General features: G+C 28.7%; 1 non-coding gene across 1 annotated transcript; it reads left to right on the top strand.

The window, feature by feature from the left end:
- Window positions 1-3,604: 3,604 nt before the first annotated feature.
- On the top strand, window positions 3,605-3,676 carry Trnam-cau (transfer RNA methionine (anticodon CAU)). The gene has a single exon. It is a non-coding gene; the product is annotated as a tRNA-Met (tRNA).
- The last annotated feature ends 10,503 nt before the right edge of the window (window positions 3,677-14,179 follow it).

Raw genomic sequence — 14,179 nt, 5'->3', positions numbered from 1 at the left:
GAATAGTAGAGTGCGTTTCAGAATTTTCCGCGGTGACCATTTACGTGCATCGACGTTTGTCCGCGTTTGGTATCACGCGTGGATTCCTTTTTCTGTTACAGCCACGGCTCGAATTTGCATTAAAGGAGTGACGTGACGCAGTGTACTGCTCTTCTAAATGCACTCCATTTCGCGTACCCGCGCGCTCACATAAACGCAAACACATACAGGCGGACGTACGAGAAGAGCATCCGAGCACACGAATGCAAAGAGTGGCCAGGATCGATGCGAGCCACGTGGGCGACTTGTTAAGTGCACCGTCGAATCACACCCAAGCTGCAGCTTCGTATTCTGCATTGCACCCATACAAGAGTATGCACTTTGATTTAATGCTCCACGGAGCGAGATAACACCCGACCAGTCAAGGGTCCGATTTTTTTCGGGATAATACAAATGTTCGTACGCGCGCATAATGGCGAGCAAGGTCGCGCAGAGTGTGCATTTGAGTAATCGAGCATTGTGCTTGCATTACGAAGATGGACTGGAATGGAATGGGTACAGATATGCTTGTTTGGATAACGCCGCGATCTTGATTAAACGATCTCCACCGTCAGATCACGGATATCGTTATTAAGAGATGTTTATTAAACATTGGTAGAGTGTCGTTACGGAATTAAATATTAATAGATGAATAACGTACGTGGTGTAAGCAGAAAGGAATGAAGTATAATACGTATTCGCCTTTTACCAAAAATGATATTATTGTAATTAACACGTTTATAAAAAGTTGTTATCGATGTATGTAAACGATTTATATCTCTATATAGTTCATGTTTGTTATAGAAAAACGAAACGAAAAAGTGAAAGGGGAGCAATTTAAAGATTTCTCGTGGAACAATTTGAGAGTGCGGTGGAATAGAAATTATGTTGTAACCAAATGCATAAGATCTAACATAGAATGAGTCATGAACGTTAATATGTTGTCATTTATTCTGGAATTCTGTGGGAGGGAAAATAATGTTGTTAACGTTTCCCTCTGTTCCAGTTGGAAACTAGACTTCAGTTCCGGCGCAGACACCTGGCGTCTCCAGTCGTAACACTTCGCGAATAATATTAACGACGTATCACGAAAAATCATCGCCTACATGATTCACGAAATGATAAATTAATTGCACAAAATATGAAACTATTCATGTATCTGGTTAGACCTTGTATAAATCGATGTTCTATAGAATGATTAATGATTAATGCATGAAACTCTCAATCAGGAAAACAATTCAGAACCTTGATGAATAATTGTTGTATAATTGCAGAAATTATCGAAACAAATCTGTAACAGATCAGCTTTTTTTGTATAATTCTTAGCTCACCTATTTTTTAATAAATTGACAAAGTTATATATTTTTACTCAAAAATTGTTAAAACACGTTTCTATTTAACTTATTAAATTCTCCTAATTCAATTTCATTATTTGTATACTTGTCGACATGTTGATAAGCCTACAAGATTATCAAAAATCCACTTAACCGATATTATCAATTAAGTACTGATAAATTATTCGATGTTACCGAGTTTGTAACCAAAATGTTTGACAGACTGAGAAAATCTCAAGAGATCAGTGGAACAATCAAACTTTGAGAGTGTCATCTAAATTCCCAGCGTAATTGCTATAATGTTCACTGTTCGCACCTCCCATGCACAATATCAAACGACGGCCTTAATAGTAAATTAATATCGATTGCAACTATCCCAATCAAACATTATAAATAACATCGCACATCCCTACAAACTTTATTATCAATTAATATGCTCACCTGAATTAAGTCACAATTGCTGACATGAATATTTTGCCCAATTCCTGATCGCTTCGCGTACCAGTTAATAGCACGGTAACGCCAAAATGAGAACGGCAGAAGGTGGTTAATAATATCGGGACGATAATTATAGGGTGTGCCACGCATGAACATGACTTTTCGGCCATCTATCCAAAACTCGTAGAATCCTCGAACGAGTTCCACCTGCGCGGATATATGCGGTCCGGGGATTACTCACACGACCTCCGAGGGTGCGTCGAAATAGAACGCTTAGTCAGATGTCACCAGGAACTGCATCGGGGGAGTCACCGACTCGCCACGCACCCGCGTCTTACTTTGTTACGCTTTATGTACTTGTCCAAGACTCTATGGAGGCTTACTGTGTCCATATCCATGCGAGATGCAGCCGTGTACTGGGAACGCGATTATAACAGGCTATGGTTGGACAGGGTTACATTAAATTAAAACGTGATCCTATCGCGACCGATAGAAAGCCTGCTACTGCTCGCCAGAACCTACAGTTATCTCAACGCGTAAGCTTCAGACTTATGCAAAGCCAGAGAAATTAGATAGTGTTTTCTTTCTCGTTAGTTATATGCGAGGATATTGAGAACACTATCGTTTGCAGTTCTGAAAAAATGGAATATTCAAAGGTGATAATATGCTGCGGATAGGTGTTTGTTAGTTTAGAATTTATGAAGGACTCGGTGATAATTTAGTTATTCGTTAAATTTTATTGTATTCTATACGGTATAAATTGTTTTCAGAATATATTTTGAGTATATTTTTGTAAAATTATCAGTAGCATTATCGGAACACTTATTGACAGGACAATGGATTATCGGAATATTAATTTTGCTCAATGGATTGCAAACTAAAAGCAGTTCTCAGATTTTCATTAAAAAATTGTTGTTCTTGTTTAATTCGTCAAATAGTACAAAATAAATGACTTCTCGTAAGAAAACAACATTATTCGATTATTCGAAAAAATCAATTGTATATTCGCAGCATGTATCATGATTAATTCGGATAATTAAAGTTTGTAATCTCGTGACATGTTAATTTAAATAAATATTTTAAATTAACAATAATTACAATAACTAATCTATAGCTTCTTCAAACCTGTTATCTGTAATTACAAAAAACTGAATGCACAATGTCAATACAGAATTAATTGCATGTCGAAAGAACCGGAGTATTAGTGTGGACTAGCAATAAGGTAAGCTTCAGTTGAAGCACGTGGCTCGGTTGATACTACATATATAGGTGGAGGCTAGTTTAAGATTGCTGATCTTAAAAGGGGAGCACACCTGGATCGACTAAGATACTTATTTGCATCCGTTGCATCTCCATACTTCAGCCCAGGTGGTTAATCTATGTTGCACCGCTTAGATTACTTCCCTCAGGGTATATACAGGTAGCATCTTAACAAAGTTGTTTCCAATCACGTAAACATTCTTCGAACGAAGTAACTAAATTTAAACTAGTCTAAACTTCATGATATAATAACGCGAAAAAGCAAAAGCTACAAATGAAACATCTGAGACGACATTTGCAATTATAACTTTTATAACGATGACGCATTGCCTATCTTCGTTGAAAAATTTGTGTGTATTAATAATTATGTAAAATAGTATTCTGTGTAATTCAAACTTACATAAAACTTATATTTTCAAATAAATTGTACACATTATATATGAATAAATTTACATGTTTTACATTATGGTATTTATTTTTAAAATTTACTTACATTTTTTTATTTCTATATTTTTATAACGAATTATATGTATTTATAGAACTCAGTATCCAACAGCAGAGTGGCGCAGTGGAAGCGTGCTGGGCCCATAACCCAGAGGTCCGTGGATCGAAACCACGCTCTGCTAATAGTTGTATATTTTTTTTTCTTGTTTCAAATTTATAAGATATTCTTTGACAAAACTAAGGTAAGTATATAAAATGATAGAATAATAACATTAATGACAATCGTTTATATAAAAAAATAAGCGAAATTCAACCCATAAAGGAAAAACCACCTCACCATTCTGTGTCTGGATTTTAATTCAATTGCGAGGGCGTTTAAATTTCAGTTTGAGTAATTTGCAATGCAAAAAGAGACAGGAGTGTGTCCTAAAGTCCCGTAAACTCAAGACACAACCGGTGAGCAATGACATGCACAACGATGGATGCCATTCCTTCGTCATTGTCCGCAAAGAAAAGATAAGACAACGAGTTCAGAAGTTCACGAGAGTTCACGGACGTAAATTTGGTGGGTGTCATATTCGCTTCGTGGAGTATCTCTTCAGAGTTTAAAAAGGAACTGCATTTGACCGAAATATCTCCAGAAAGAAAAACACTGGTACTATCGAGTGGCATTTAGGATATTACCTTCAGACCGTAAAAAAATATTCATCGATCGTAATTTTCAACGTTACACATCAGCTGATTTAATATATGTTTCTTTCTTATAATAAAATATATTTTAACACAGAACATTGTTATAAAATAATATAGTTATATACTGTTGGTTTAGGAAAATTGTAAGAATGGAAATTCATATTTTATGATGTTACGAAATTGCATATAAAAAACACAGATACCTTATCTATATAGGAAGCATCGGTTGTCACTTAAAATAACTAGTTCTTCTAAAAGCATAACTGGAGAAAAGGATTCCTGCGATAATCATTTTAGTTTGTTAGTTTACGACGTGTTATTATATCGGGTAATATCCTTGTTCGGAATTAAAATTTGTTGATACTTTATAGTCGAAATCGTCTTTCCATAATTGTTATGATATGTTCAAACAGAAAATACATACACTGAAAGTATTATCAATGTCCGCAATAGGAATAATTGATTCCACTCCGCTATCAAGGTATAAAAATAGGTTATAACAAAGTAATGGACTGAATTTATAAAAGAATAGAAAGTAGATAGTGACCAATGCACGGCGCCTACTCGCAAGTATTGATGGTATTTACTCGCGCTTCTTATAAATGGAATATCAATGAGATCGGGCGCGTAACCCTGGGTCGGCATTATTTAACGTGAACACGTCGTACACGTGACAAAGTGGCCTGACCGCTTGTCAAACAGGCACAAACATGAGCTTTCATGGCTCCAAAAGACCGGATCAGTACGGGTCGCGTCGCGTGGCGCGTCGTTACCGTTAAGCACAAGCATCGAGTTTGCACGTGCTCGTTCCTTTATACACACCCACGTTCATCATAAATCACGGACGGAGCATTAAGGGCTTTGTAATTTGGTAGAACCTCGATTATTTGATTATACTTTAGATGGAAGTTCTATTTTGCGGAATTTGCGATTATACGATTGTCTATTAAAACTTTGTGCAGTTTGAAGTAACACGAAATATATTACTTACATGAAAGGAGAAAATAAGACTTGAGGAAATAATACGAGCAATTAGTTTTATTATTTGCTAACACATCATTTTATATTCGTTTTATTGTCCTTTGTATAGAATGAATAATAATAAAATGTGACAAATTAATAACAGAAAGAATTTCTAATTACAACTATTAGAATAATTATTATTTAATAGATTGCAAAATTTTACATTATTTTACTTTGACTTCTCAATATTCATATTTCTATTTCATATAAACAATATATAACAATGATAAAATTATTAAAATATTGACACGACGGCGTTTCTTTTTACAAGCATAATAATTTTGGTTAGGTTAAGGATTCAAATTTTCCGGATTACGCACTTTTTTCCTACTGCAATTAATGGTAGATGTCGCAATCGATATATCAATGCAATATATATGGTATAATGTAATATACTTTTCGTATTAGAAATATATTTTATTTTTGTTTTCTCAAATAAATGAATATTCAACATTCCGTTAGTTGTATAAGTGCATAATTCATAATAACTTATAAAAAAATTAAAATAATAATTCGATATTTTATACTTATGTAGATCTAATTACATAACGTAGAGTGTAGAATTTATTGTGCATTTTTCTGCACGATCTGTCAATTAGCGTTGCGACAGAAGATTCCTTACTGCTAGAGCTACAAGTGATGTAGATCTGTATTTCGACTGGATTCAAGAAGTAGCTTATATTCAGTAGCAATATTCGAGTTAGACATAAAAGTAATTGAATTTCTTTATTCTAACAATATATTAGGTCATCCCATAAGTTCGTGCCGTTTTTCGAACGGTTATATATGTTAAGATTGTTTACATACCTTTCAGTTTCATGAAAAAATGTAATCCCCCTCTCGTTGTACAACTTCTTCCCATTTTTCTGGTAGGGCCATTATTCCGTCTCGATAAAAGTTCTCTTGTTTTTCTTTAAAATATGAAATGTATATACAAAAGTCGGCACGAACTTATGGGATGACCTAATAGTATTTGAAGTTATGATTATGATATAATAGATTCTAAGTGAGTATGAATAAATTCGAATATGTATTTATCGTATCAGCCAAGTTCTAATTTTTTCATCAAAGGGATATCTAAAGTGATAAGAATAACATAGTCATTAAGCTATCCAACTTGTAATATGTATAAATATTTGTCATTTCTGTTTTATGAAATGCACCTGTCGTTTAGTAATCAACAATATATGGACAACCATCAGAACGCAATTCGATCTGTATCGTTTTCGTAATATAGAAGTTTGGCAAGTGGCCATATTTCAAAGTGTCATTCGTGATTCGAATTGCGTAACGACAGATTTTTAGTGAGTGTTTTTATTTAGTATGTAAAGATAATTAAACTTGTGAGCTTATAAACACACAATACAAAAAATTGTTCTAGCAAAATCTGTTTAGGTGATCAAAGTCATTTCTGATATACTTGTATGTATAGTATATAGCATCTTGTTGTGAGACACTCGAATGAGTGTAAGCAGGATACCTAAATTAACCTTTTACTAAAAATACATATCTTATTTTTCATAATAGTAATAGTAATGAGTTGAGAGCATATGATAATAATAATGAGTTTGTTGAATATTAAATATTTAAAAATTATTAATTATAACCGAGATAGGTCATATTCCTATTTTACAAATTTGAAACTATTACTTAGCAACCGCCGCTATAATGATCGATCTAAATGTTCGTTATTAGTTCAAATATTGTGAGACACTGTATGGAACAGACTGTACGTACTCTGACTTCGAGAGGGTGTTAAATTGTACCAAATATCACATAAAGGTAATTACAGTAGCGGAAATTAGTAAAAAACTACACCAAATAGTGTTCAGCTTTGAACATTTAATCCATTTCGATTCGAGCTCATTATTTTCTTTACAATTCGAGATTAAATGCAACAGATTAAGAAAAGTTAAATAATATCTTTCTGGTAATAAAAGTTATACTCTTTTTATTATTATTATTAAAATATACTTCAATATATTTGTTTTAATATATTTATAAATTACGATACAGAGAGAAATATTAATCTGACTAATATTTTACGAAATTCACATTGATACATAACAATTGCTAGGCGCCATTTTATGATTCAAGATACCGATATTAGAATTTGTTCAATTTGTTAACGGTTTTAGAATTTTGACGCCAGATTTGTAATACCACACCATATCTGTAAATTATGTGTCGTATTTCATATCACTAAGATCTGTGTAATTCTTCTGAAGTAACGTTTGATATGATAATTTTTAATTTTATTTGATTATGGATTTCGTTTTAATAGCGACATATTTGATTTGAAAATGCTAATACCACATTTATATTCACTATAGAATATGTCGTGATTATTATAAAAAACAAATGGTGGGAATAATTAAAGTTGCTATTTTTCATTTTAAAGTCAGGCATCATAATAAATTACGAATTTTTGTATTTTGTCTAGATTCGTGCAAACTTACTAATGATTCAAAGTGAGTTATATCTGCGTCTCTAAAGTTAAATTCAGTCTTGTATTATGGGTGGCAAGGACTGTTTACATTATCACCTCTATAGCTTTGAAGTTACTTTCGTACCAGGATAAAGAAAGCTTGGCAGTTTCTTCGATGCAACGGTATTGGTAAGTGATACCAAAAACTGATTTCATTGCATCCTTATAATCTTGCATGTGGAATTTATATGTAAGTCAAATTGATTTTTGAAGGAAATCAACTTAAATTAAATTTATAATAATCCTATTTTGAAATAATTGTTTGAACCAGATGTCAAGTTTTAAATTAGCAAATTTTTTAAGCTATGTAATTAGCAATCTCTGATGACATCGATTATCAGTAAAATTTATTGAGTTCCATACATATTTTTCAATAAATTCAGGTAATCGTGAATACAAAGTGAAATAAGATCAAATTGAGGTTAAGTTCGGCTTTCGTGAAGGGTTCATTGACCAAACTGTTTCTGAGAATGAAGGATCCCTTTTGTCTGGTATTCGGACAAACAATTAATTCAGGTATTTTACGAAGGCGCTATATTTGACCCAGATACAGATATAGTAAATCCTACCATGCGATCTAGCCTTCCTACAAGAGTCATGGATGCTGACTAGAAGGCTCCCTGTATTTTACTTTTCATGTTTTGTTTTGGGCTGACGGCGGCTTCTCATCTCTGGCAGTTATACGTTTATTTATATACGCAATCCTCTATCTTCCCTTCTCACCAAATTCCGTCACCTTCGCGTGGGAATATGATTAGCTTGCTAATTTTCACTTTGATTAATATTCATAAAATTTTCTTTCTCTTTCTCTGCTGAAACTTAAATATTATTATTATTATTATTATTATTATTATTATTATTATTATTATTATTATTATTATTATTATTATTATTATTATTATTATTATTATTATTATTATTATTATTATTATTATTATTATTATTATTATTATTATTATTATTATTATTATTATTATTATTATTATTATTATTATTATTATTATTATTATTATTATTATTATTATTATTATTATTATTATTATTATTATTATTATTATTATTATTATTATTATTATTATTATTATTATTATTATTATTATTATTATTATTATTATTATTATTATTATTATTATTATTATTATTATTATTATTATTATTATTATTATTATTATTATTATTATTATTATTATTATTATTATTATTATTATTATTATTATTATTATTATTATTATTATTATTATTATTATTATTATTATTATTATTATTATTATTATTATTATTATTATTATTATTATTATTATTATTATTATTATTATTATTATTATTATTATTATTATTATTATTATTATTATTATTATTATTATTATTATTATTATTATTATTATTATTATTATTATTATTATTATTATTATTATTATTATTATTATTATTATTATTATTATTATTATTATTATTATTATTATTATTATTATTATTATTATTATTATTATTATTATTATTATTATTATTATTATTATTATTATTATTATTATTATTATTATTATTATTATTATTATTATTATTATTATTATTATTATTATTATTATTATTATTATTATTATTATTATTATTATTATTATTATTATTATTATTATTATTATTATTATTATTATTATTATTATTATTATTATTATTATTATTATTATTATTATTATTATTATTATTATTATTATTATTATTATTATTATTATTATTATTATTATTATTATTATTATTATTATTATTATTATTATTATTATTATTATTATTATTATTATTATTATTATTATTATTATTATTATTATTATTATTATTATTATTATTATTATTATTATTATTATTATTATTATTATTATTATTATTATTATTATTATTATTATTATTATTATTATTATTATTATTATTATTATTATTATTATTATTATTATTATTATTATTATTATTATTATTATTATTATTATTATTATTATTATTATTATTATTATTATTATTATTATTATTATTATTATTATTATTATTATTATTATTATTATTATTATTATTATTATTATTATTATTATTATTATTATTATTATTATTATTATTATTATTATTATTATTATTATTATTATTATTATTATTATTATTATTATTATTATTATTATTATTATTATTATTATTATTATTATTATTATTATTATTATTATTATTATTATTATTATTATTATTATTATTATTATTATTATTATTATTATTATTATTATTATTATTATTATTATTATTATTATTATTATTATTATTATTATTATTATTATTATTATTATTATTATTATTATTATTATTATTATTATTATTATTATTATTATTATTATTATTATTATTATTATTATTATTATTATTATTATTATTATTATTATTATTATTATTATTATTATTATTATTATTATTATTATTATTATTATTATTATTATTATTATTATTATTATTATTATTATTATTATTATTATTATTATTATTATTATTATTATTATTATTATTATTATTATTATTATTATTATTATTATTATTATTATTATTATTATTATTATTATTATTATTATTATTATTATTATTATTATTATTATTATTATTATATTAATATTATTATTAGACGGCCAAGATAATAGTAGTTATAAGAAATTCGATTTTAGACACTTACTTAAATAAAATTGGATTCATAAAATTAGAAAGGTACATTTAGAACGAATATCTTAAAAATTAAAGAGAAAAAGAAGGCATTTTTAAGTATTAAAATAATATACTTAATAAATATAAAAATATAATATATGTGTATATATATATATATATATATGAATTCAAATTCTCTGTTTATATATATATATTTTCGATTATTTTGATTTTTCTAAATAGCCAAATAAACTGTGCAAGTTATCAGTTTGATTAATGAACATAAAGTTTAGGTATCACTAAGTGACGATGTTTGCTTTGACAATGTTTGAGGTTGAATCTTCTGTAATGTTTGCCAACTTGCAAAGCACCGTGACGAAAGCCGTTTGCGGTTCATCAAAAGTTTGTGTCGGGGTAGATTGGATAGACGTTCATTTTACACTTACGTATGTAGCTAATGAAGCGTATAAGCCAGATTATTTAAGTAGATAATATTTATATTATTTACAATATATAAACAAATCTTATTTTTATAATTAAATATATATTGTACTATAGATCTCATAGCTTGACGTATTATACTTGCTGGGAATTTTTAAATATTTTTCTGATTATGAGATCTACACAAATTGTAATATCTAATACTTATAATTGTTACAATTTACATAATTTACGTTATTTATGCATTTTACATTCGTACAAATTTTGAATTAAGAAATTATGTGGATATAAAATTTAACTCGTAAGGATTGACGATTATTCATATAAGATGTCTCATGCAATATCACTTCTTTGGTTTATAAACATTCCACTTTGCCAATATATCATCCAGTTCAGCACACTTTTCTCGTTCTGGCACGTTGTTACGTAGTGGGCGATCATTTGGATGAATTTTATGAACCAAAGCATTTTCATTTAATTTGTAACTTTCCTTTAAAAAAAATGAAATTTAATTAAAAAAAGAAGAAATTATACATTGTCTTGTGGATAGAAATTCAACATTGTAAACATGATTCTTTACAGAACTAGAATATTTACTCAAAATAATAAGATCAGTACATTCAAATTTTAGATTACCTGTTTTTGAATTTGTTTCTTTGCTTCTGTAGCCGATTTTTCACGAGGAATTGGATCTGTAGCTGGTGTTGTGGATTCATGCTTAAATTTACTTATTCTACACATTTCTTGAAAGCTGTTCTTGCAATTTAAAAGTTGTGATTGGTATTTTATGTTCTTTGGTAAGCACCACACACCATAATGTACCTAAAATAATGAAAATGCATACATCAAATATTAAATTTCTATTATATAACGGTCGTAAATCGATATTAATCCTACAGCCATGTTTCCACAAAGATTTTAACATTGATAATATTAAAATAACCTTTATGTCTCGCTAGATTTTCGTATACAGAATAGACTGAAAATTTACATCTTTTGTTTTTGAGTGAAGAATTTTGTTTTAGACAGAACTGCATCCTAGTACTCGCTGCTTTATACATATATGTATAGATTACTTTAAGGAAATTTTAGCTAATTAATTATGTAATAAATATAATCAATAAATATCAACACAAACTTTTTTCAGATGTCTACAATAGGACGTTTCACTAAATAAAATTTAGGTAACGTTAATGAATCATGAATCTAATGAACCTATGAATGAACCTATGAATCATCGTACATTTTTCAAAATCCAATCATTCTTTGCTCTCTTTTGAGCATTTAAATGCTATTTTATATAAATTACAAGGGAAAGTGGAAAGAATTGTGATACTTTGCAATGCAGACATAGGTATCCGACGTTTCCGTGAAAGACATTGTTCCTTTTGCTCCCGTACTCCCGCACGATCGTGTTACCTGTGCCACGGTTGCATGACGTTAACATTTATTTATCTGGCCGAGTGATGCCGAGTTAACTAATATCAGATACCAGATATCAGACGAATAAACAGAGCTCTGTGGTCGATGGTAACCGAAGACGTTTTATGACACCACAGCCCCTGGCTTCCTGTTCCAAGGTTGCTTGCCAATCACCCGATATTGTTCGTAATGATCTATTTTTCGACGTCTATCGATCGGAATCTATTTCATACGCGGAAGAATGATCCTCGTCAACGGACCAACCGTTATAGATCGTGTAATTTATTCATGTTTTTCTGTAGATATAGTTTTCATTAGAATTTCGAATTCTTTGCACTCACTAATATCTACCTATTCGTCTCTTCGTTGTTAATATATATATATATCGACCCATATATCGACCAAAAACGCGATTCATTTCAGGATTGATTTTTTAATTTAATATTTTAATATGATACTCGTGTTCGCAAAATTTATAATATGTATTTTGTAAAATTTGTATTATGATTAAACAAATGAATGAATTGTACCACTAACAAAATGTAATCAGTGTGCAACGTGAATCGACAAAAAGTAGATGAAGCAAATATTCTGATTTTTATTTGTACAGATCACGCTATGTATTTGCGGTTTCCACTATAAAATGCATTACGATCGAGAAGTTATTGCATGCCTTGTGGTTGGATGCAAAGCAGAGAAAGCAGAAGAAACACAAATCAAAGCGCAAATCTACCTCGTATGTTATACGGTCTAAATGAGTGTCTTTGCGATATTAGAAAATAGAACCTGTCGTAGTATAACTATTGTCGTGTCTACAAAAATGGCCATTAAAGTTAACTTTTCTCTCGTATATTTCGTCCTATTTCGTATTTTATTCAAAATAAAACATACAAAGAAAAATGTAAGATTAGAATTCAAAATATCTTCGTTGTTTGTAGGAAAATAAAAAATAATGTGAGTCACTCTATACAAGTTATACTATGAAGTTTTATCGCACTGTGTAGTAGATTATTCGAAAAGTCAGTAGAAAACGAATATTTATTACGAATTTCTTTAGATCTTGTACAGATACCTGTTGTAATAAGTACTCTAATTGGAAAACAGATGCCTCGATTAAAAAATCAATATGATATCGACAAATAAAAGTTTTCAACGATTACTTCACTTTTCAACGGTTCTAGACTTGATATATCGATGAACAGAACGTGCAATCTCATCTGTTCAATATATAATATAATTCCACCATCATTTAGTTTAGTCTCTACAAAATTTGTTTCATAATAAGAAATTTTATAAAAGAATTTATCGTTAGAAAATCTCAATAGTTTCTCAGACAAAAATTTGTGAAGTTATCCAATAGGTAAAAAAAGTCAAAGGTGTGAAGTATATATTATCTTGTATTAAAATGCATTACTATTAAATTAAAAAAACATTTTTTTTAGAGCTTTCTAAACAATTCGATATTTACTTCTACCCAATTATGATATCATTCATAGACGCGTACGCGAGATTGGTATAAATCACGAACGTATCGTTAGAGGCTGCCGCGTAATCAGTAGTATTATTTAATGAGCCAGCAAGACTGGCACGCTTTAGCGCCGGTTCACGTAATTGCGAGAGCAAAGCAGGGAGTTGCGGAACTTTGGTGGCAGCTGGTCTCTTGGGCGCCTACGAGAGGCCGACAACGACGATCTTGCGGGGGATAACGACAAACGCGAATATAGGTATAGAGCGTAGAAAGCGAGACGGGAGAATTAGCCGATAAAACGGGCACGAGTACGTAATGATCGCCGGCACATAAATTTAGCGAGGAGACGAGGCGAAAGACGAAAATCCCAGGCGAATAATCCAAACGTGATGAATGCCAACCGGCTTTACTTTGGAACGGGTCCACGTGCGCTCGGCTCTATTCGGTCCGGTTCAGCCATGTCGCGATATGCACCGCCGAACCTAG

This window comes from Bombus affinis, chromosome 8 (assembly GCF_024516045.1).
Source record: "Bombus affinis isolate iyBomAffi1 chromosome 8, iyBomAffi1.2, whole genome shotgun sequence".
Classification (NCBI taxonomy): Eukaryota; Metazoa; Arthropoda; class Insecta; order Hymenoptera; family Apidae; genus Bombus; species Bombus affinis.
This window is presented reverse-complemented; position numbering and strand designations above follow the sequence as displayed.